The sequence below is a fragment of the Rhinatrema bivittatum genome, chromosome 2, assembly GCF_901001135.1.
Source record: "Rhinatrema bivittatum chromosome 2, aRhiBiv1.1, whole genome shotgun sequence".
Classification (NCBI taxonomy): Eukaryota; Metazoa; Chordata; class Amphibia; order Gymnophiona; family Rhinatrematidae; genus Rhinatrema; species Rhinatrema bivittatum.
In genome coordinates, this window is record NC_042616.1 from 731969359 (window position 1) to 731991932 (window position 22574).

Below are 22574 nucleotides of genomic sequence, written 5' to 3' on the forward strand. Positions count from 1 at the left end.
CCCAGGAAAAAGATCTAGGCATTATAGTGGATAATAATTTGAAATCATTGTCTCAGTGTGCTGCAGCAGTCATAAAAGCAAACAGAATATTAGGAATTATTAGGAAGTAAATGGTTAATAAAACGGAAAATGTCATAATGCCTCTGTATCACTCCATGGTGAGACCACACATTGAATACTCTATACAATTCTGGTCACCACATCTCAAAAAAGATATAGTTTAGATGGAGAAGGTACAGAGAAGGGCAACCAAAATGATAAAGGGGATGGAACAACTCCCCTATGAGGAAAGGCTGAAGAGGTTAGGGCTGTTCAGCTTGGAGAAGAGACGGCTGAGGGAGGGATATGATAGAGGTGTTTAAAATCATGAGAAGTCTTGAACGAGTAGATGTGAATCAGTTATTTACTCTTTCTGATAATAGAAGGACTAGGAGGCACTCAATGAAGTTAGCAAGTAGCATATTTAAGACTAATCAGAGAAAGTTCTTTTTCACTCAACGCATAATAAAGCTCTGGAATTTGTTGCCAGAGGATGTGGTTAGTGCAGTTAGTGTAGCTGGATTTAAAAAAGGTTTGGATGGGGGAGAGCCGAGGAGAGGAGAGAGAAGGGCTCGAACCAGCCTACCATCACCCACCCGAGCTTGTTTCCTGATTACCAACGCTGACAACAGCTGGGAGACTCGGTGTGTAAGATCTGGGACTGACGTCATAGACAAGCACCTGCCTATAAGAACGGGCGCCAGACTTTGAATTCTGGGGAGAGCCGAGGAGAGGAGAGAGAAGGGCTCGAACCAGCCTACCATCACCCACCCGAGCTTGTTTCCTGATTACCAACGCTGACAACAGCTGGGAGACTCGGTGTGTAAGATCTGGGACTGACGTCATAGACAAGCGCCTGCCTATAAGAACGGGCGCCAGACTTTGAATTTTGGGGAGAGCCGAGGAGAGGAGAGAGAAGGGCTCGAACCAGCCTACCATCACCCACCCGAGCTTGTTTCCAGATTACCAACGCTGACAACAGCTGGGAGACTCGGTGTGTAAGATCTGGGACTGACGTCATAGACAAGCGCCTGCCTATAAGAACGGGCGCCAGACTTTGAATTCTGGGGAGAGCCGAGGAGAGGAGAGAGAAGGGCTCGAACCAGCCTACCATCACCCACCCGAGCTTGTTTCCTGATTACCAACGCTGACAACAGCTGGGAGACTTGGTGTGTAAGATCTGGGACTGACGTCATAGACAAGCGCCTGCCTATAAGAACGGGCGCCAGACTTTGAATTCTGGGGAGAGCCGAGGAGAGGAGAGAGAAGGGCTCGAACCAGCCTACCATCACCCACCCGAGCTTGTTTCCTGATTACCAACGCTGACAACAGCTGGGAGACTCGGTGTGTAAGATCTGGGACTGACGTCATAGACAAGCGCCTGCCTATAAGAACGGGTGCCAGACTTTGAATTCTGGGGAGAGCCGAGGAGAGGAGAGAGAAGGGATCGAACCAGCCTACCATCACCCACCCGAGCTTGTTTCCTGATTACCAACGCTGACAACAGCTGGGAGACTCGGTGTGTAAGATCTGGGACTGACATCATAGACAAGCGCCTGCCTATAAGAACGGGCGCCAGACTTTGAATTCTGGGGAGAGCCGAGGAGAGAGAAGGGCTCGAACCAGCCTACCATCACCCACCCGAGCTTGTTTCCTGATTACCAACGCTGACAACAGCTGGGAGACTCGGTGTGTAAGATCTGGGACTGACGTCATAGACAAGCGCCTGCCTATAAGAACGGGCAGTCTGTGGCGTGTGTCGCCACCGGCGCGCCTCCTAAGCCGCGCGCTCCTAAGGGGCGCGCGGCTTTGTCCGGCTTCGTCCGGATAAGTCTGGTAAGTCCGGGGTTAGTATCGGAGAAGAAGGAAAGTACTCATTTATTCTTTTTGTTCCAAGGCGGGTGTATGGGGAAAAAGAGAAAGGTGAAGTCCTTTCCGGCTTCCCCAATAACTCCCCGAGGCCCCATGGACAACCACGTCATTCGACGGGTTGAAGCGCCATTAGGGGAAAACTCAGGGGAACATTTTTCAGCTTCCTTGAGCCCCGGCGAGGGACCAATACTTCCACCCCAACCGACGGCATTATTTCCAATATCATTAGATAATGCAGCGGCAAGCACCTCCAAAAATGGGGAGGTAAGCTTAGAAACTGCAGATATGGCATTAGGAGCTTCAACTCCTATTGATAATCTTTCATTGTCAGGAGAATTGTTGCGGCCCGAACAATGGCCTTCAACTCCTCCAGACAATGTTACCTTAACCGATATTTGGAAAATGGTGTCGTCTGTAAATGCTAATATCCAACAAATGAAATTATCTCTACCAATAATTATACATGAAAATAAGTCACAAATTGAAGATCATGGAAAGAAAATAGTGAAAATGGAACAGGAGATAGGAAAAATGGCAACAAAGGTTAAATTATTGCAAGATACAGAGTCGATCCACATCAAGGATAGCCTTTCTATCCATAGGGACTTAGAATATATTGAAAATATGTTACGATACAAGAATTTAAGATTAGTTAATTTTCCGCAGACGAGACTCCTCTCCCCTAAGGAAATGTTTTTAAAATACCTTAGAGAAATTATGCAGTATGAGGTTAAAGATATTCCACAAATATCTAAGGTTTTTTATTTTCCTAGAAGACCCATTAGGGATAGTAAATAGGAAAGAGAGGAAAAGGTGGAGGACCCAACAATTGGAGTCTCCACCTTTCTAGAAGAATCTATAGATATAATTAATAAAAGATCTACATTGTATCACTACAATTGGAATCGGAGAAAGATAGATTATTTAGAGACTTCTTTAGATTTAAAGAATTAAATTTTTGTGGCCAACCTATTCAAATGTTCCATGATGTATCTAGAGTTACTCAAGTGAAGAGAAAGCATTTCTTGTCTCTAAAGACTAGGTTGGTAGCCTTGGGAGCAAGTTTCTTTCTAAAATACCCATGTTCATGTTTTATAACATATCAAGGAAATAAGTTTAGTTTTAATGATCCGATGCATTTGGAGACTTTTTTGCAGGATAAAAGCAATGTGGGAGGAAATAATGAAGTCCAACAAAGGTAGATATCTCTCTTTCTTGAATCTTTGTTAATAAGGGAAAAAATGTATTTTGGTTTCTCTCCCCCAATTATGAGTTTGTAATTACAGATAAATGAGTTTTGTACAAATGTTGGACAATTATGATCTGTAAATTGCTATCTATATATTTTGTTTAAATTGATTTTAAATGAAATTCAATAAAAAATAAATTAAAAAAAAAAAAGGTTTGGATAAGTATCTTAAGAGCATATGTTGCCTGCACAACATCCTCCAGTCATCATCATATGTACATCATAAAAGCAGCAAGCAATCTACATTTTGAACTGTTTTCAGTTAAATCTTATCTTGTCTGTGTTATTTCAGTAGACCTTCCCTATTTTGGGAATCGTTGAACTGTGCATGAGTTTTTTGATTAGGCCCTAATATACTGAGAATTGATTTAGGACCATAACTACTTCTAATTGGATCCAGTAGCAGGCATTGCCAAGACTACAGATTCCAGGATAGAAAGAATTCCCACACTCTAGTGACCCAAACCTTGTACTGGATCCTGTACTTGGCTGTCAGTGGAAAGTCAGAGGAATATACAGATTGCAACAGCAGGATGACAGGATTGGGGGAAGTTTTCCTGGCTAAGCGGTTCTTTACATAATCTGAGGAATTATTGCTATTTTTCAGCCATCTTCCTGTGCAGCAGGAACACGGGGAAGCCAAGTCCTGAGTAAAATGTCGAGTTTTAGATACAAGGAACAGGAGAATTCAAGCTCCCAAATGTAAATATGCAGTGGGATAGGAAATTGATAGCAAACAAATTTTTCTTGGGTAGACTGCACCCTTCCCAGTATCATAGGGAATGGGAGCCTGAGCCCCTACAAGGGGGTTAACTGGATCCTCAGTGGTAAGGAATCCAGAGCAAATGCAGCAATCCATTTCACACACCAGGCTGGGGTTCCTAAAGAGTTTGATTGAGGTAGCAAGAATTCATAAAAGAGGCAAATACATTATGGGGCGGATTTTAAGAGCCCTGCTCGCCTAAATCCGCCCAAAACCGGGCGGATTTAGGCGAGCAGGGCCCTGCGCGCCGGGAAGCCTATTTTACATAGGCCTACCGGCGCGCGCAGAGCCCCGGGACTCGCGTAAGTCCCGGGGTTCTCCGAGGGGGGCGTGTCGGGGGCGGGCCCGGTCGTCGCGGCATTTCGGGGGTGTGTCGGCAGCGTTTTGGGGGCGGGTACGGGGGCGTGGCTACGGCCCGGGGTGGTCCGGGGGTGTGGCCGCGCCCTCCGTACCCGCCCCCAGGTCGCTGCCCGGCGCGCAGGAGGCCCGCTCGCACGCGGGGATTTACTCCTCCCTCCGGGAGGCGTAAATCCCCGGAGAAAGGTAAGGGGGAGGTGTAAACAGGGCCGGGCGGGTGGGTTAGGTAGAGGAAGGGAGGGGAAGGTGAGGGGAGGGCGTTAGAGGATTCCCTCCAAGGTCGCTCCGATTTCGGAGCGGCCTTGGAGGGAACGGGGGTAGGCTGCGCGGCTCGGCGCGCGCCAGCTATACAAAATCCATAGCCTTGCGCGCGCCGATCCAGGTTTTTAGCAGATACGCGCGGCTCCGCACGTATCTACTAAAATCCAGCGTACTTTTGTTTGCGCCTGGAGCGCAAACAAAAGTAGGCTATTCGCGCTCCTTTTAAAATCCGCCCCTATGTGCAGTTCGTCCTCCTATTTCTCAGGACAGGTAGATACTTACAATTCAATCCTTCCTTCCCAGCTAATCAAGGTGCTGCTCGCATTCCAATTCCGTTGTAATTAAAAGGAACTGCTTATTCCTCACACAGAATGATGAAGGGCTTCTCGGATGTTTTTTGGTGAGAGTAGTGCAGCTCTTGTTCCAATGCCACAATGCTGGTCTTTTGTCTGAGGCCTTCCTGTAAGGTTAAGTCCGTCACTTTTGGACCACCATGCTAATGCACTAGGGCTCATATTCTTTTCCAACAACGTCAAGCTTTGCCCACTGCTTGAAAGGAAGGATCTAGACATGTTTATTCTTTTGCTGATAATGAGTCATCTTATTCGCCTATACACTCCTCAAACTCTCTAGTCCAGCTCTCTATAATTCTCTCAGAGATCCTAGTGTGTAACTCTGGCTCTTAGGATTAACAATTTTCACAATGTTTGCATTGGGACAAAGATCATGCATACTGTTTGCTCACAGGCTTTGCACCAATTCTTAAAGGAAAAATTTACTCATAGCTCCACTTTGAAAATCACTGTGGGTTTAAAGCACTCACAAGTCACTTGTACCTGCTTTAAGGTGAATTTTAAAAGCCCAACCCTCGCCAAAATTAGGGGATGCGCAAATATGTTGGGCTTGTTCTGTTTTCCTAATTGGAAATGCATTTCTGTTTTACGACCTGGTGTAATATTTGCAGTGCTGCCCTAGTATGGGGGGGGGGGGTTACTGATTGAGTGCTGTCAGGTAATGCTGTTTGGATATGGGAGATTTACAATAATGTAATTATAATTCTTGGCTTCCTGACGACCAAGCCCACACCCAACATGCATTACAATTGGCCTAATAATCCCATGAGTTCCAAGTATTTTTTGTTTTTTGCTTTTTTCCAGGGTATTCTGGATGGTACCACAGCAGTGCATAAAAATATAATATGCAGCTGTAGAAAGTTATAGAACTTAGGGGACATAATATGAAGCTCCAAGGGGGAAGACTCAGGAACTTTAGGACAGTGGCATCCCAAGGGAGGGGGCGGTCCACCCCAGATGACAGCTAGGAGGGAGGCCCCACCCCACTTGCACCGACAAAACTCCATATGCCAGCTGCCAAAAAAGAAGAAACTGATTGTCGGCAGAGACCTGCATCATCCTTGGGGGGTGAAGGGGGGATGTGGAGCACTGTTCCCTTTAAACTTTTTGTGTGCCAGGCCATGCACAACTATTTGCCACCATGGCCCACAGAAAACAGAGACCCCCAAACCTCCAGGTGCTCCTTCTCCTTCCAGCTTCACATGTTGTCACATAGACATCGTACCTATTTGCTGGAGCCGAGCAGGCATGAAGGAAGAGGAGCAGCATCTGTGGCAGGGCCACTGCAGATCTCCTCTCGCGGCAGTCCAAAAAGACCAGGGCTGCCTTGGAGCCCATCTCATGGTTACCCATGAAGAGGAGGACCAGAGGCTAAGGCCCTATAGAGTGTGTGAGAGAGAACTGAGAGATTGTGTGTGGGTGTGAGCCTGTATGTTGTGAGAGACTAAGAGCCTCTGTGTGTGTGAGAGAGATAGCATGTGTGTGAGAACATGTGTGTTTGTGTGAGAAAGCATGTGAGAGTGAGAGTCTGTGTGTGTGAGACAGCATGTGAAAGTAGCAACATGTGAAAGAAAGAACTGTGTGTGAGAGACAGCATGTGAGAGAGAAACAGTGTGTGGGATTGAGGCTTGAGTGTGTATGTAAGAAAGAGAAAGCGTGTGAGAATGAGAGCCTGAGTGTTTGAGGGAAGAAGGAAAGAAGAAAGGTGGAGAGAGAAGAAACAGAAAGAAAAAGATACCATTTAAAAGGAATCAGGAAAAGACCAAGAAAGGAAGCATGGGGAAAAAAGCCTGGGACCAACCGATTAGAAAAATATGATCAAACAGCAAAGGTAAAACAAAAAAGGTTTTGGGATTTTTAGAGATTTGCATATGTTATCTTAGGAAATATGCGATACATATTTGTATTTTGTTCTTTCAGCCTTTCCATTTTATTTTTGTCTTTTGTCTGCATGTTTTGTTTCTAATTTGTAGTCCCTTATTCTGAATCAGATAAGGGACTATCTGTGTTCTGCATGTATAACTGAGATGCAGTATTTCTCCTGGCATGTAGTTTTTCTGTAGGGCTTTGTAGCAGAATGGCTTGTACTGTTAACGCCAGTAGGTGGTGTATTAGTGTTCTAGGGCAAGGTATAAATATTTGCATTGCTATTGTACCATAGATAAGGCTACTGCTGTTTGAATACTGAGATAGTGCTGGTATGTTATGGTATGACAAGGTTCTAGGTGTCTTTTATTTTTTATTTTGCAAGGGTTTGTGTTCTCAAATGTGTGTATTGCCCTTAAATGTGTGTATTGCAATGCAAGCATAAATATGCCTCATTTTAGTATGCGCGTAGTATTTAAAATACTATTGCTGTGTGTACTTCTACAGCCTTTACATGCATATCTTGTGTGTTGTGAGAGAGAGAGAGAGAACCTCTGCATATGGTCAGGGTGATATTCTATATATTAGGTACCATTTTAGAGGGGACTTTGAATTGGGGTGGGTATTATGGAGGTGGGTTGGGGTTGCGGGGGGGTGTTGTTACAGACACATTCAAATGTATTCATAGTAAAATTGACATCAGTAAAGAATTATTATAAGTAATGAAAAGTCTAACAAGATGAATTGATTTGTACACTGCAGTGCTAGCTACACTGTACAAATCTTCTACTTTTCATCACTTATAAGACAGAACATATATGATTGTGTGTGTGTGTGTGTATCTGAAGGATAGCGTTGAATGAGAGTGATTTTATTGTTTGTTTTATGAGGAATAACGATTCTGTATTTCCATTATTGCACTGCATACAGAGTGGTCTCCAGTTCAATTTTTGTCTGCATATTTTTATGTATAATTTGTGGTCTCTTTATTGTGTATCTGCTGAGGGTGTGTGTGTGTTCTGCATGTATGACAGAGGTGAGATATTCTGCTAGCAGCTAGATTCTGGGTAGGGAATCGAAAGCAGCCTGACTTGTTTTGTTTTCCTAATAGGAGGTGCATTGGTGTTTTAGAGCCTGGTATAATATTTGCAGTGTTGCATTTTCAGTGGTAGGATTCAGGGCTGGCAGTTGGTGCTGTTTTGGTTTGGGAGGTTTTTTATATATATATAAGGCTTCTCTACTCCCCCCACGAGCATCCCACCTCTCTCTCCCCCTGGGCTTTGTGTGTGTGTGTGGGGGGGGGGAGAGGGTTGTCAGTGGGAGAATCATAGCCTACTTGGGTTGTTTGTGTCAATGGGTTTCTACCTGCGTTATATGTGTGTGAAGAAATTTTGTGCTGCCCCACTAATCCAAGTCAAGCTCCGGGTGACTGGAAATCAAAAGATTTCAGGTACGGAGAGTGGGGAATTTTTAATTTGTTATTAGTTTAATTATTGGATACCTGATGTGTCTGCCATTTTGGAATATTTCATTGCTGTTTAGAAAAATGTTTAAATTTTGTATGAGCTCATAATTATTGGATGTTATTCTATTCATAAGCTCACTGGAAATTTTCTTATTAGTATGGTTTTACTAGTTTCAAGTGAGGGGATCCAGAGGAGATAGAGAGGGAGGGGAGAGGGGTGCCAAAGGTAGTATCCACCCCAGGAGGCACATATTTTAGTATGCCACTGCATCAAGAAATGTTTCTTCACAGAAAGGGTGGTAGATGCATTGAATGTCCTTCTAGAAGAAGTAGTAAAGGCAAATATAATAATGGATTCCTAATAGCTAAAGAATGGAAAAGAAGAAAAGGGGTAACTTGTATGGAGCAGCAGTTTCCACCTTAACAGAAGGCATGGGGGTAACCTGCATAGAGAGGCAGTTACTAACCTTAACAGATGGTATGGAGGTAACCTGCACAGAGAAGCAGAACCCTAAACAACTAACTGGGTATTCTGGATGGACTACTTCAGTCTTGTTCTGCCGTCATTTACTATGTTAAGAACATAAGAATTGCTATGCAATGCATCAATGGAAAAAGAGAAATATTACCATTCCTCATAGAACATCAAACAATAAAATCAAGAAATATAAAGCATCAGTCATAATAATAAAACCATACTAATACAATGAGTAAATATTTCAAAACAGCTGATAAATAGAATAACATACACTAATTAAAATCATAATTTTTTAGAACTTTTCCCAAACACCAATACAATTTTTCAAAATACCAGACACATCAAATAACATCCAATAATTAAAACTAATAAGAATTTTGAAAAATTACCACTCTCCATACCTGGGAACATTTAATTTCCAGTCACTCAGATAGTTTTGGATTGGTGGAGGAGGGAGGGGGCACACTTTTTTCTTCTCTCTCTAATATACAGTTTCTCACATACATTTTCAGTCTCTGTCACACACATATATACACACACATGATCTCTCTCTCACAGACACACCTATGCTCTCTCCATCTCTCTCAATTATGCGCTCACTAGGCTCGGCCTTTCCTTCTCTTTTTTGGCTATGGATGGGATATGTTTGCACTAAACTCGGGCCTCTCATCCTCTTTGGCTGCAGATAGGTTGGGATCTGCCTAGGCCATTGCATGCCAGGACTGCTGTCCCTTCTGAGCTGCTGCCCTGTGCAACTGCACTGTTTACACAGTGGGTCCTCTAGCCCTGCTCCAAAATTATTAAAATAGGCATCATTTTCATAACAACAAACTATCTCTTCACTAATTTTTAATTCTAAACGTTTCAAAAATGCAACTCCAGCATTGCATTGTTATACTATTCAGAAAAAAAACCCCAAATATACTATATTCACATCATCTCTGGATAATTTCTTGATTGCCTTTCAAATTTTAGCTCAAGAAAGTTTATAACACATCTTAATATGTAATAATAATATAATAGCAACACAGAATAAATACATGGCCTAAACACAACTAAAGACAAAGTAAAAAATAATGCAGGTTGTTGGCACTTGTAAGTATATGCAGAACACAAAACAGTAGCTTTTACAATTTGACCTGTAAAATCTTCCTTCAGATCTTCAAAGCTGCAAAGAAATGACCTTGAAGGCTTGAATTTCATAGAACACTGCCATTGGGAAACTACCTCTATGCTGCACTTGAATACCAAAAACAAAGCACCAGGCAACATTTTAATTGTAGCATGTTTTTTCAACACTTTCATGTTGTGATAACAACTTGATAATCTCAAGGACTGTGATGGGAATTATGGTGTAAGTAGGAAGTTTGATTTAATATTTCCTTTTACTGCAAATCCCCTTTCTAACGTAAAAGTATGTGCACTGAGGGCTGGAATTTGAAAAGGTTACTGGACTTACGCGCGCCGGGCCTATTTTCAAAAGGCCCGGCAACGCACATAAAGTCCCGGGACACGTGTAAGTCCCAGGGCTTGCAAAAAGGGGCAGGGCGTGGGCGGGGCGGTCTGGGGACGGGGCCAGAGGCCTCCGCACAGCTGCTTGGCCGGCGCGTGCAACTTACTTCAGCCCCAGGGCTGAAGTAAGTTTTGTGACAAAAGAAAGAAAAAGGAAAAGGAAGAGGGAAAGGGCGAGGGAGATAGGGGAAGGGAAGGTGGGGTGGGGGGGGGTAGGGAAGTTCCCGCCGAGGCTGCTCCAATTTCGGAGCGGCCTAGGAGGGAAAGGGGGAAGGCAGCACAGGCTTGGCATGCGCAAAGTGCACAACTGTTCACCCCCTTGTGCACGCCGACCCCTGATGTTATAACATGTGCGCGTCTGCGCGTGCATGTTATAAAATCGGGCGTACATGTGTGCGCGCCGGGTAGCGCGCACACTTGTACGCCGTGCGTGCTCCTTTTAAAATCTACCCTTGAGACAGCACTTTTAGGCCGATACAGTAAGGAGCGGTAGGAAGAGCTGCGTTAGTGCCGGGCGCACCCGCGGTTGCCACACGCACAGTCCGGCTCACCTACCGCTTGATACCGTATTGAAATGTCATGCAAATGCAAGCTGCGTCCAAGAAGCATCTGTGAAGCGTTAGGCCCGCGCAACCCATTTTACTGTATAGAGCGCTATTCAGTATCCTGGGTGCGCGGGCCTAATGCTTCACAGACAAGCAGGTATCTGTCATTTCAAATGTCATTTGAAATGACAGGTACCAGGAAGTGAATGGTTCTCCTATGCTCGGGATTGCCAGTCCTCTCTCCCCTCCTCCCGAAGCAAGGCGCAGGGAGGGGGGGGGGAGAGAGGACTGGTGAAACGACATGTAAAGTGTAAAGCAACGAAGCGACTTATTTTTCTTGCAGCCCTTCTCCGGAGACGGACCGCGGCTCTCCTGCCTCCCGGGGGGCAGCCGGCGGCGAAAGCGGCCCCACCGGCAAAGATGGATGCCTGCACGGGCGAAAGCGGCCCCTGTGCATGCAATTTGGCCGCTCAAGACGTGACGTCACATGCCGTGACGCCAAACGTCGTGACGTCACGCCTTGAGTGGCCAAATTGCACGCACAGGGGCCGCTTTCGCCCGTGCAGGCATCCATCTTCGCCGGCAGCTGCCTCCGGGAGGCAGGGGAGCCGCGGTCCGTCTCTGCTGTTGTCCGTCTCCGGAGGAGGGCTGCAAGAAAAGTAAGTCGCTTCGTTGCTACTTTTTTTTTTTTCGCTTTTTCACTTTTTCCGCTTTCGTTGCTTCGGGAGGAGGGGAGAGAGGACTGGGGCTGCCCCGAAGATCAGCACCCAATGACGCGGCCAGGGCAGGTGAGCGGGGGCTGGGGGAAAGTTTGCCGCCTACCCTTACCCCTGCCTCTAACGCAGGGGTAAGGGTAGGCGGTAAGTTAGCAAGTTAAACGCGCGGCAAAACTGCAGGTTAAAAAAGCGATAGTCGGGGCGCGCGTTACTGTATGGGAGGGAATAGCTAATTCGATCATTTACATCTAATATACATGCCGCAGGCAGTAAGAATGGGTTAAAGGGGATGTGTATCGCGGGTTGGACTAACGCGGCCGAAAAGTGAGTAGAAAGCGGGTTAGAAGCAGGGTAACCGCGGCCGCACTTTACTGTATTGCCCTGTTTATAAGCAGCTAATTGATACTGATTTCTTATGTGTCATCAACCCAATATTCAGTAAGCCTGTGAGCAGACAAGTTATTTAGTTATAGTTAGCTGGAGACCTTGTCCCAGATATTCAATGGCATAAATGTGTCACTGAATGTCCCAGATAACTTTTAAACCTAAATTGATATTTTTTAAATGTCACGAATTATGTTTAAAGTTATCCAGCCCCATGTGGCTGGATCACTTTCGCCTAAATTAGCTATTATTCATACCTGGGAACTCTTCAGTTTTCATCCTGAGAGTCAAGGAATTTGCATCAATTGCAGGGTCTCAGAGGGAACATTCTCTCTCTGTACAGCACCAGCCGCTCCTCTTTCTCAGTAACCTGCAGGGAACAAAAGAAGAAGGATGAGTCTGAAGCTGACACTGCAGGCAGCATGTGGGGAGAAACCGGAGAGGGGCTGCAACACATACAACACAGTCTGCAATTCCAGGACTTGGGACTCAATTGAGACTAGAGTGAGGGCACACAAGTCGGGGAGCTGTGATTTATATCAGGTGGGTCAGAAGAGTCTGAAGGAGAGGGGATGTTGAGAGGACTGTTCATTTTTTGCCAGTTGGATGGGGCAATGTTTTGGACACTGTTTTGTCTGTTTTTTTTTCCTTTATTTTCTTTTTCAGTTTGTTTATTCCATTTTAGCCAAATGAAACAAAATGAACAAAATAAAAAAAAAAATTGCAAATAAAACAGAATGAAATTTTCCAAGAGCACATTGCTGCTGTTATATATCCCAAAAGCACTTGATCAGTGATTTTCAGACTTTTTTTTTTGCACGCTCACAAATGCTGCATGTAACATTCGAAGCTGATGGGATATCTTTCCTAAACTGATGTTATTGGATAGGCACTGAATGACATCAACTAATAATCTGATAAATAAAAAAAAAAAAAATGTAAACTTTGTATTATGTTTTCACTATGCAGATACTGAATATCCAAAAAAGGAACATTAAGAAATCAGTCTGATGGTACCAGAAGATTTATAAAGAACTGCACATATATGCAATTTAGTCAGCAACGTTTCTCACTGCTCTCCATCAGCACAGATGGCAATAGCTATCATTTGGGAATTACTTTTCTAATTATCTCTTCTGAACAGTGGACAAGGTATAATGTTCCATGTACACTTTCAGTCCCAACCTCTGCATTCAAATGTGCTTGATGAATTATTTAAAAATGCTCTAATGAGCGCCTAGAAGAGGGATGGCAATTGCTGGCCTTCACGTTCTACAAAGGGTCTGGTATTCAGAATAGCCTACTTAGGCAAAGTAACCTGATTCTTTGATCAGATGTACACAAAAATATCTCATGAATATTCATTCTAGAAATTCTGAAAACTGGACCTGTTTGCAGGACTTGAAGATCAAATTTTGCTATCCCTAACCTAGACGGTCTATATTATAATGCAAATTGGGGGAAGCAGGGGAGTAACACAATGCAGAAAGTCATGGAAAGAAAAGCCTGAATAACTAACGTTTTGTGACTAGCTCCAAGAAGTGGAAGCCAGATACAGCCAGAAACAGCATTCGTTCTGGCTCCTACTTCATCTTGGGTGGTTTTTCAAGTTACTGACAGTGTCATCTGGTCTTTAATGGAACTGTTCATATTCACAGACACCCCAAGGTAGTTCATGAGCCACTGAGTGGCTTGGGTAGTTGGCCAGATAAACTTAGGATAACAGCCCATATAACTGTGGTACGTCCGCACCACTGAATATATCCTGCTATCTTAAAGTTATCCGGATACGTTTATCGGGCTAACTTTAGGACATCCTCTATGGGCCAACCAGACTTAGTATTTTATCCACCCTGTCTGCAGGTAAAAGTATGCATGATTCTCAGTGCTGTGCACACTGGGGATTTACAATAGTTTAAAACTAAATAGAAAAATGAAACAAATAGAGGCCAATTCATTTCTTTCATAGGGACCCAACTCAAATTTAAGGGGCCCCATTAATTAAACAAATCCTATTTGTTTCATTTGTTTGAAATGGAATGATTTCTATAAGCCATTATAGTCAATGGACTCATATAAATCATAGGGAGAGCCACAGGTGCATGTGTACAGTTAGAAATTGATACAGTGTAGAGCAGCAGAGAAGGGGAGGATGAGCATGTTGTCAAGGAGATGAGAGGAACGACTTATCACAGCGAAGCTTTTTGCTGCTCTGACCTATCATTGCGGACTGGGTACAGTGGTGCTGAACTTGAAGACTAAGGGGCCCATGCAAAACAGTGTGCTCAGCTGAATGCACTGTTTAACCCGTAGTTGGACATGGGTTGTGCAGGCGCAACCTAATCCCCTTATGCAATAAGAGGATTAGCACCTCCACAATGTTCATCCAATGCTCTGGGAAACTAATAGCACAGATCACATGCAAATGCATGTGAATGAGGCTATTAGTTATTCACTCCCAATGCAAAAAAAAATGTGCAACCAATACGCATATTTTTGCGTTCAGAAATGAATGTTTTCCTCGAGCAGACATTCATTTCTGAGCACCCCTAAACGTTGTACAGAAAAGCAGAAAATACTGCTTTTCTGTACTTCCTCCTACTTTTTATCATGGTGATATGAAGTCGGAGGAACAAAAAGGAGTTAGGTAAAAAAAAAATATATATATATATATTCTGACCACCTCCAAGGTCTGGCCCAATGGGCCAAGCAGTCCGGATCAGATCTGGGAGGTTCAGTACCTGAATGGCGGTCCTTAGGAAAGCCCTTTGAAAACTTGAAATATTTTCCCTCCTGCAGCCGGGAACCCCTGCCGGAGAACCTCCTCCAACAGGGCTGTTCCTGATTGGTCCATTTCACTGACATTTATCACTAAAAGGACCAATCCCCATTCAGCACAGCCTTCTGAAATGTGATTGGTCCTTTCACTGACATGTGACAGTGAAAGGACCATTCGGCAATAAGTGGAGTGGAAAATCAACATTAAAGTGAAATGGACCAATCAGGAACAGCCCTGTTGGGAGTAAGTTCTCCAGCAGGGGTTCCTGACCCGCGGGAGGGAAAATATTTCAAGTTTTCAAAGGGCTTTCCTAAGAGGCTCCATTCAGGTACTTCACCCTCCCACTGGATCTGACCCGGACCGCTTGGTTTTTCAGATAGACCTTGGGGGGAGGGAGTTTAAGGCAGGTCAGACATGGGTGCCCAGCCATATCTCCTAGACACCTGATGTCAAGGACATGTTGGAGGAGCACACTTTTCCCTAGCGCATCCTTTTTAGTGCAGCAGTTCATTTAAATATGACATTGGGTCCCCGGGAGAGGTGGTTGGGTGTGTGTTAAGAAAATGGGCGCTAAGCATTGAACGCCCGCTTTCTACACACCAATAGTACATCGGCCCCTAAGGGTGTCAGAGATTTGCTCTGCAGTACTTTTCAAGACATTGTTGATGTGAAAGCATAGCTCTTAACTTTTTCTGAGTTCTTAATAAAGGGGCGGATTTTCAGAGCCCTGCTCGCGTAAATCCGCCCAAAACCGGGCGGATTTACGCGAGCAGGGCCCTGCGCGCCGGGAAGCCTATTTTACATAGGCCTCCCGGCGCGCGCAGAGCCCCGGGACTCGCGTAAGTCCCGGGGTTCTCCGAGGGGGGCGTGTCGGGGGCGGGCCCGGTCGTCGCGGCGTTTCGGGGGCGTGTCGGCAGCGTTTTGGGGGTGGGTACGGGGGCGTGGCTACGGCCCGGGGCAGTCCGGGGGCGTGGCCGCGCCCTCCGTACCCGCCCCCAGGTCGCGGCCCGGCGCGCGGGGATTTACGCCTCCCTCCGGGAGGCGTAAATCCCCCGACAAAGGTAAGGGGGGGGTTTAGACAGGGCCGGGCGGGTGGGTTAGGTAGGGGAAGGGAGGGGAAGGTGAGGGGAGGGCAAAGGAAAGTTCCCTCCGAGGCCGCTCCGATTTCGGAGCGGCCTTGGAGGGAATGGGGGTAGGCTGCGCGGCTCGGCGCGCACCGGCTATACAAAATCCATAGCCTTGCGCGCGCCAATCCAGGTTTTTAGCAGATACGCGCGGCTCCGCGCGTATCTACTAAAATCCAGCGTACTTTTGTTTGCGCCTGGAGCGCAAACAAAAGTAGGCTATTCGCGCGCCTTTTAAAATCCGCCCCAAAGTTTTTTGCTGTGGTATATTATATAGTCTCACTATGCCAGCCCATCAACAGCCTGTCACACAAGAGAGGAAAGAAAATCAGTGAGGCAGCACTGCATCACAATATCTGTGTCTTATTGTGTTTCTTCGCTTGCTGTTCTGTTTTCCTTTTCTGGTGATTGAAGCCCAATTAGTCATTTATTCTCTCTTTGCCTAGTAATGGGCACAGTGTGGGCAGTGGACACTAGAAAGTGTGCATTACAAAACCACTGCAACATATTAAATCTTTGTTGTAATCTTCACAGTGACATAAAACAATTTTATCAGAGACATGGAAAAGCAGATGAGATGAAGTAAATTTAAATGTGTCCAAAATTGGAAGCCAGGAAGTAGGCTTCTGAGTTTAGCAATGAGGATGTTGGGGAGGTACCGTTTCCAGAGATGGCTTTCAAGGGTGTTGAGTCAGATGAACTGAACCAAATCACTGTGAACCTGGAAGATGTAGTAGGCCAGATTGACAAACTAAAGCATAGCAAATTACCTGGACCAGATGGTATGCACATCAGGGTTCTGAAGGAACTAAAGAATGAAATTTCAGATCTATTAGTAAAAAATGTTAATCTATTATTAAATTATCCATTGTACCTGATAACTGGACAGTAGTCAATGTAATCCCAATATTTAAAAAGGGCTCCAGGGGCAATCCGGAAAACTATAGACCAGTGAGCCTGACTTCAGTCCTGGGAAATATAGTAGAAACTATTCTAAAGATCAAAATCACAAAGCATATAGAAAGACATGGTGTAATGAAACACAGTCAGCATGGATTTACCCTCACAAATCTGCTTCATTTTTTTGAAGGGGTTAAACATGTGGATAAAGGTGAACCGGTAGATGTAGTATATTTGGATTTTCAGAAGGCGTTTGATAAAGTTCCTCATGAGAGGCTTCTAAGAAAACTAAAAAAGTCATGGGATAGGAGGCGATGTCCTTTCGTGGATTACAAACTGGTTAAAAGACAGGAAACAGAGAGTAGGATTAAATGGTCAAATTTCTCAGTGGAAAAAGGTAAACAGTGGAGTGCCTCAGGGATCTGTACTTTGACTGGTGCTTTTCAATATATTTATAAAAGTTCTGGAAAAGAATATGACGAGTGAGATTATCAAATTTGCATATGATACAAAATTATTCAGAATAGTTAAATTACAAGCAGATTGTGATAAATTGCAGGAGGACCTTGTGAAACTGGAAGATTGGGCATCCAGATGGCAGATGAAATTTAATGTGGATAAGTGCAAGGTGATGCATATAGGGAAAAATAACCCATGCTGTAGTTGTACTAGTGTTTTAAATGTCAGTGACACCGGAGACTTAGACAGCTTTACTGTACAGGTGTCAGCATGACACCTCCTTCCTTTGTATCTGATGATTGATGGTGTAGTTACTTGCTTTCTCTTTTATATTTATTTAAAATATTTTTCATCCACCTTTCCATGGTTCAGGGCGGGGTACAAGAAAACATTCACAGTGAGCAGAAACATACATACAACATCACTGAAATAAGGTCACTATAAGCGAGCTTAAAGAAATGGATCTTAGGAGCCCTCTTAACCAGTTTTGACTCTTTGTAGTTCTTAGCACAGCTGCTAGAGAGTTCCAGAAGGTAGGGTTTTGTGTGCTCCAGCACAAAATCATAACAACAGATTCAACTAAATCACAAAGATCACTCTAGTTAATGTGTTTCCAAGCCTGGCTCTCCTGTATTTCATGCTAATTGTAAATATTGAAATTCAGATTGATAACAGGTACTTTTTAATGTTTGCTTTTGTAAATATAGCAAAACATTGGCTGCACCATATACTCATTTTTTTTCCAAGGCTTGTATCCTCTTCAACTTTAAAGAATCAGAGACATTCTAAAATGATAAACTGGGCAAAATTAATGAGCTGGTTTGCTTGCACAATCTACCTATGTGCAGCTGCACTAAACCTAACTATACAACTTTTATGCAGTTAGATTTAACCAAATATTCAGCCTCATACCTTTAACCAGTTAGCTGCAGCTGAAATTCGGAACAGAGTTATTTCTTTACTTATTTAAAATATTTGTATTGCCTTCACAGGAAAAAAAAATATTCAAAATGGTTTACAGCAGACTTATTAAATACTACATGGAGTAAAAATAAAAATATTTTTTAAAAATTCAAATGATTATAGTTAACCAGTTAACTTCTACATTTAGCACCTCTTTGACGATTCTTTTACAGAAAAATCAGAGACTGGGGTCTGTGGCATAGCACCTGTATGGGAACACAGTAGAAGAGAGCAGGAAAAGACCAACTGACCCATCCAGTCTGCCCAGTTATTTCCACCCGCACTGCAAGGATGCCAACTCCCAGCCATAGACAGTGACAACTTGTATGATATCTTTCCTTGTCTAGGATTTCATTGTTTTCTGATTTGTATACTATCATCTTGGACTCATCAGCAAACAAATTCCTCAATTAGTTCACTACCAGCTCCCCTCACTTCCCATGCCTAGCCATAAAGTTTTGTAATGTTCTAAAAAGCTATTAACCTTTTAGATCCTGCTCATTGAAGGAATTATTTCCTGATGCCCCTTTTTACAATTGTTAGTTAACTAGACCCAAATATGGTATAAATATGGTATAGAAAATGTGCAAGTAATTAAAAGTATATGAAAAAATGTTCCACTTGTGGAACGTTGGTACCTAAAAGGTTAATACTAGCATTGCTTTTGCTCATACATGCAGCATTTTAGATCCCCTGCATAGCCTGTCAAACAGATCTGTCTACATAAATATCTGTGTTTCCACTATGACTTCTAGTTTTTACTGTCCTTGTAGTGTGCAAGACTGATCCAGCTCCTAGTTGAATTCTATAATCCCAGACTAATATTGCAGTTGCCTGAACATGCAGCTTTTTCAGTTGCTTGTATAATCTGCTAGACAGAATTGACTATATGAGCACCTGTATTTCAGCTAGGACTTCTAGATATTACAGTGACCATTCAAGATTTGTTACTTAATCTAGGACCAACATACTACCTTCCCTATATTTGTTCCTATGACGCTCCCAAAACTAGTGAGGCTGCTGCTGGATAGTTCCTGGCAACCAAAAACCCGCTGGCACTGACCCAGTTATTTTCTGGCATATTGTCGCCTGCTGGTACCAACTTGGATACCACATGGCCTAGAGTATCATTCAGTTTCATTAGGTCATGTTTCTTTTCACTTCTCTTTGTTTTGTCCTTCTCATATTTCCCCTTGCTTCTGCTCTTGAGGGAGAAAGGTTAGCTTGTTTACAGAAATGCAACTTCCCAGCCCGTGCCTTGCAACTGTCAGAGAACAGACAGCAGATATTGACCATAACACTCATCTAACTGTGGTCACCTTCACTCCTGGTGCAATGCCACAGACCCCAATATCTGATTTTCTTCTCAGTTCTTCACCACTAGGGATCCTCTGTACTTTTTCCTTTCATTTTAAGATTCACTGCTTCCAAGGGGAAATCATTTACATTCATCCATTGCCATTTCAGTAAAGAAATATTTTCTGATGCTGCTCCCAAGTCCGCCTCTGTGGAATATCCCTCCCTGGAGTCTTATCCATGGCCTCCTGTTCTAGATCTTTCTTTCTTCTAAAAGAGGTCTAAAAGAGGTTTGCTTTTAATGTATGATTTATACCTTTGAGGTGTTTTAATTGCTTTATCATATCTCCTTAAGTTCTATTTTATCTACCTTTTATACAGGCTTTGCACCTCCAGTTTGTCTACATCCTTTTGGAGGTACAGACTCAAGAATTGGACACAATATTAGAACATAAGAAATTGCCATACTGGATCAGACCAAGGGTCCATCAAGCCCAGCATCCTGTTTCCAACAGTGGCCAATCCAGGCTACAAGTACCTAGCAAGTACCAAACACTAAGTAGATCCCATGCTAGTAAAAGCAGTGGCTATGCTGTAAGACAACTTGATTAATAGCAGTTAATGAACTTCTGCTCCGAGAACTTATCCAAACCTTTTTTAAAACAAGCCTCACTAATTTCACTAATCACATCCTCGCAGTAAATTCCAGAGCTGAATTATGCATTGAGTGATTATGAATTTTCTCTAATTAGTTTTCAATGTGCTACTTGCTAATTTCATGGAGTGCCCCCTAGTCCTTCTATTATCCAAAAGAATAAATAACCGATTCACATTTACCAATTTTAAAGATCTCTATCATATCACCCCTCAAACATCTCTTCTCCAAGCTTAACACCCTAAGCTCTTTAGCCTTTCCTCATAGGGGAGCTATTCCATCCCCTTTGTTATTTTGGTCGCCCTTCTCTGTACCTTCTCCATTGCAACTATATCTTTTTTGAGATGCGGCGACCAGAATCATACACAGTTCTCAAGGCGCGCTCTCACCATGGAGCGATACAGGGGCATTATGACATTTTACGTTTTATTCACCATTCCCTTCCTAATAATTCCTAACATTCTGTTTGCTTTTTTGACTGTTGCAGCACACTGAGCCAACAATTTCAATGTTTTATCTACTATGACACCTAGATCTTTTTCCTGGGTGGTAGCTCCTAAAATGGAACCTAATATCTTGAAACTACAGTATGGATTATTTTTCCCGATATGTATCACCTTGCACTTGTCCACATTAAATTTCATCTGCCATTTGGATGCCCAATCTTCCAGTCTCGCAAGGTCTTCCTGAATAATTTTGCAAGGTCTTCCTGAATAATTTTGTATCATGTGCAAATTCAATTACAGGTCCTTGGTGAGGCCTCACCTGGAGTACTGTGTTCAGTTCTGGAGACCGTATCTACAAAAAGACAAAGACAAGATGGAAGCGGTACAGAGAAGGGCGACCAAGAAGGTGGAGGATCTTCATCGCATGACGTACGAGGAGAGATTGAAGAATCTAAATATGTACACCCTGGAGGAAAGGAGGAGCAGAGGTGATATGATACAGACTTTCAGATACTTGAAAGGTTTTAATGATCCAAAGACAACGACAAACCTGTTCCATAGGAAAAAAATCAGTAGAACCAGGGGTCACGATTTGAAGCTCCAGGGAGGAAGATTCAGAACCAATGTCAGGAAGTATTTCTTCACGGAGAGGGTGGTGGACGCCTGGAATGCCCTTCCGGAGGATGTGGTGAAGACCAGAACTGTGAAGGACTTCAAAGGGGCGTGGGATAAACACTGTGGATCCATAAAGTCAAGAGGCCGCCAATGAAGAGTGGGTGACTCGCCAGAATGACGGCTACTGCCTGGAGACAATACCCTTATTCAATAAACATACACATGCTTACTGTGACTCCAACATCGCTCTAAGCTTCAACAGCAAGAGGAAATGTGGAAAAATGGATTTACACTCACAAAGAGGGGAGTAGCTGGCTTGTTACGGCGGTTACTACCCCAAACCAAATAAGCCTGATGCTTCACCTTCAATGCATATACAGCATAGTTCTCTGCTTCAACGGCAGGGGAGAAGAAAAAAGGGTTCGCACTCACAAAGTGGGGAGTAGCTGGCTGTTACGGCGGTTACTACCCCAAACCAATTGTGTCCGATACTTCACTTTCGATGCATATCCAGCATGGCTCTCTGCTTCAACAGCATGGGAGAAGACTGATACATCACGCATTTCCAGCATAGCTCCCTGCTTCAACAGCAGGGGAGAAGAAAAACAACCAATAAGGACTGTATAACATAGTCTGGGTAAAACAAATAAGCATGGGTGTAGCTTGCTTATTGCGGCGGTTACTACCCCTACTACCCCTAACTAATCAAGCTAGATATTTCAATGGTGGGGGTGGAAGGGAAATAGAACCAAGAGCTAAGAGAAACAGATAAGTATGAGAGAAAAAAACGTGTGAAGCTTGCTGGGCAGACTGGATGGGCCGTTTGGTCTTCTTCTGCCGTCATTTCTATGTTTCTATGTTTCTATATTCCTTTCCAGATCATTTATAAATTTATTGAAAAGTACCGGTCAAAGTATAGATCTCTGAGGCACTCCTGTTTACCTGTTTCCACGGAGAAAACTGACCATTTAATCTTACTCTCTGTTTCCTGTCTTTTAACCAGTTTTATAATCCATGGAAGGACACCAACTCCTATTTCATGACTTTTTAGTTTCTTTAGAAGCCTCTCATGAGGGACTTTGTCAAATGCCTTCTGAAAATCCAAATACATTGCTGTTGTGAGGCCCGATCGCGATCGCATGCGATCGGGCCTCCCTACCTCTTTTCAGCCGGCGGATCGGCACGCCATTCCTCAGGGCCCCCAGAGCACGACTCGCTGCGTGCAGACGTCTGGCCGTCGCGGGACGGCATCGGGTGCGACGCGGCTAACTCCGCCTCTTAAAGGGGCAGGATCGCGAGGACGAGGCCGCCCCCGGAAACTGATGTCAGCAGGGAGGGAGATTTAAGCGGTGCAGTGCAGGCATCAGACACCTTCTCAATAGGTCCCGTGCTTTGCTGTGCCCTGGTGTGACTTTGCTGTGCCTGACTCTGCCTTGCCTTGCTGCCTGCCTGCCGAGACCCGGACCGTGCCTGACTC

General features: G+C 44.0%; 1 protein-coding gene and 1 long non-coding RNA gene across 4 annotated transcripts in view; one reads left to right on the forward strand and one right to left on the reverse strand.

The window, feature by feature from the left end:
• Positions 1-22574, forward strand: part of OXR1 (oxidation resistance 1) — a 1217970-nt gene that overhangs the window by 481828 nt on the left and 713568 nt on the right. The window lies entirely within an intron of this gene.
• The window catches only part of LOC115085627, a 242542-nt gene that overhangs the window by 54841 nt on the left and 165127 nt on the right, over positions 1-22574 (reverse strand). For both annotated transcript variants that reach the window (XR_003854908.1, XR_003854909.1), the window contains exon 3: positions 12118-12230. This is a non-coding gene — a long non-coding RNA (uncharacterized LOC115085627). The remainder of the gene's footprint in view (positions 1-12117; positions 12231-22574) is intronic.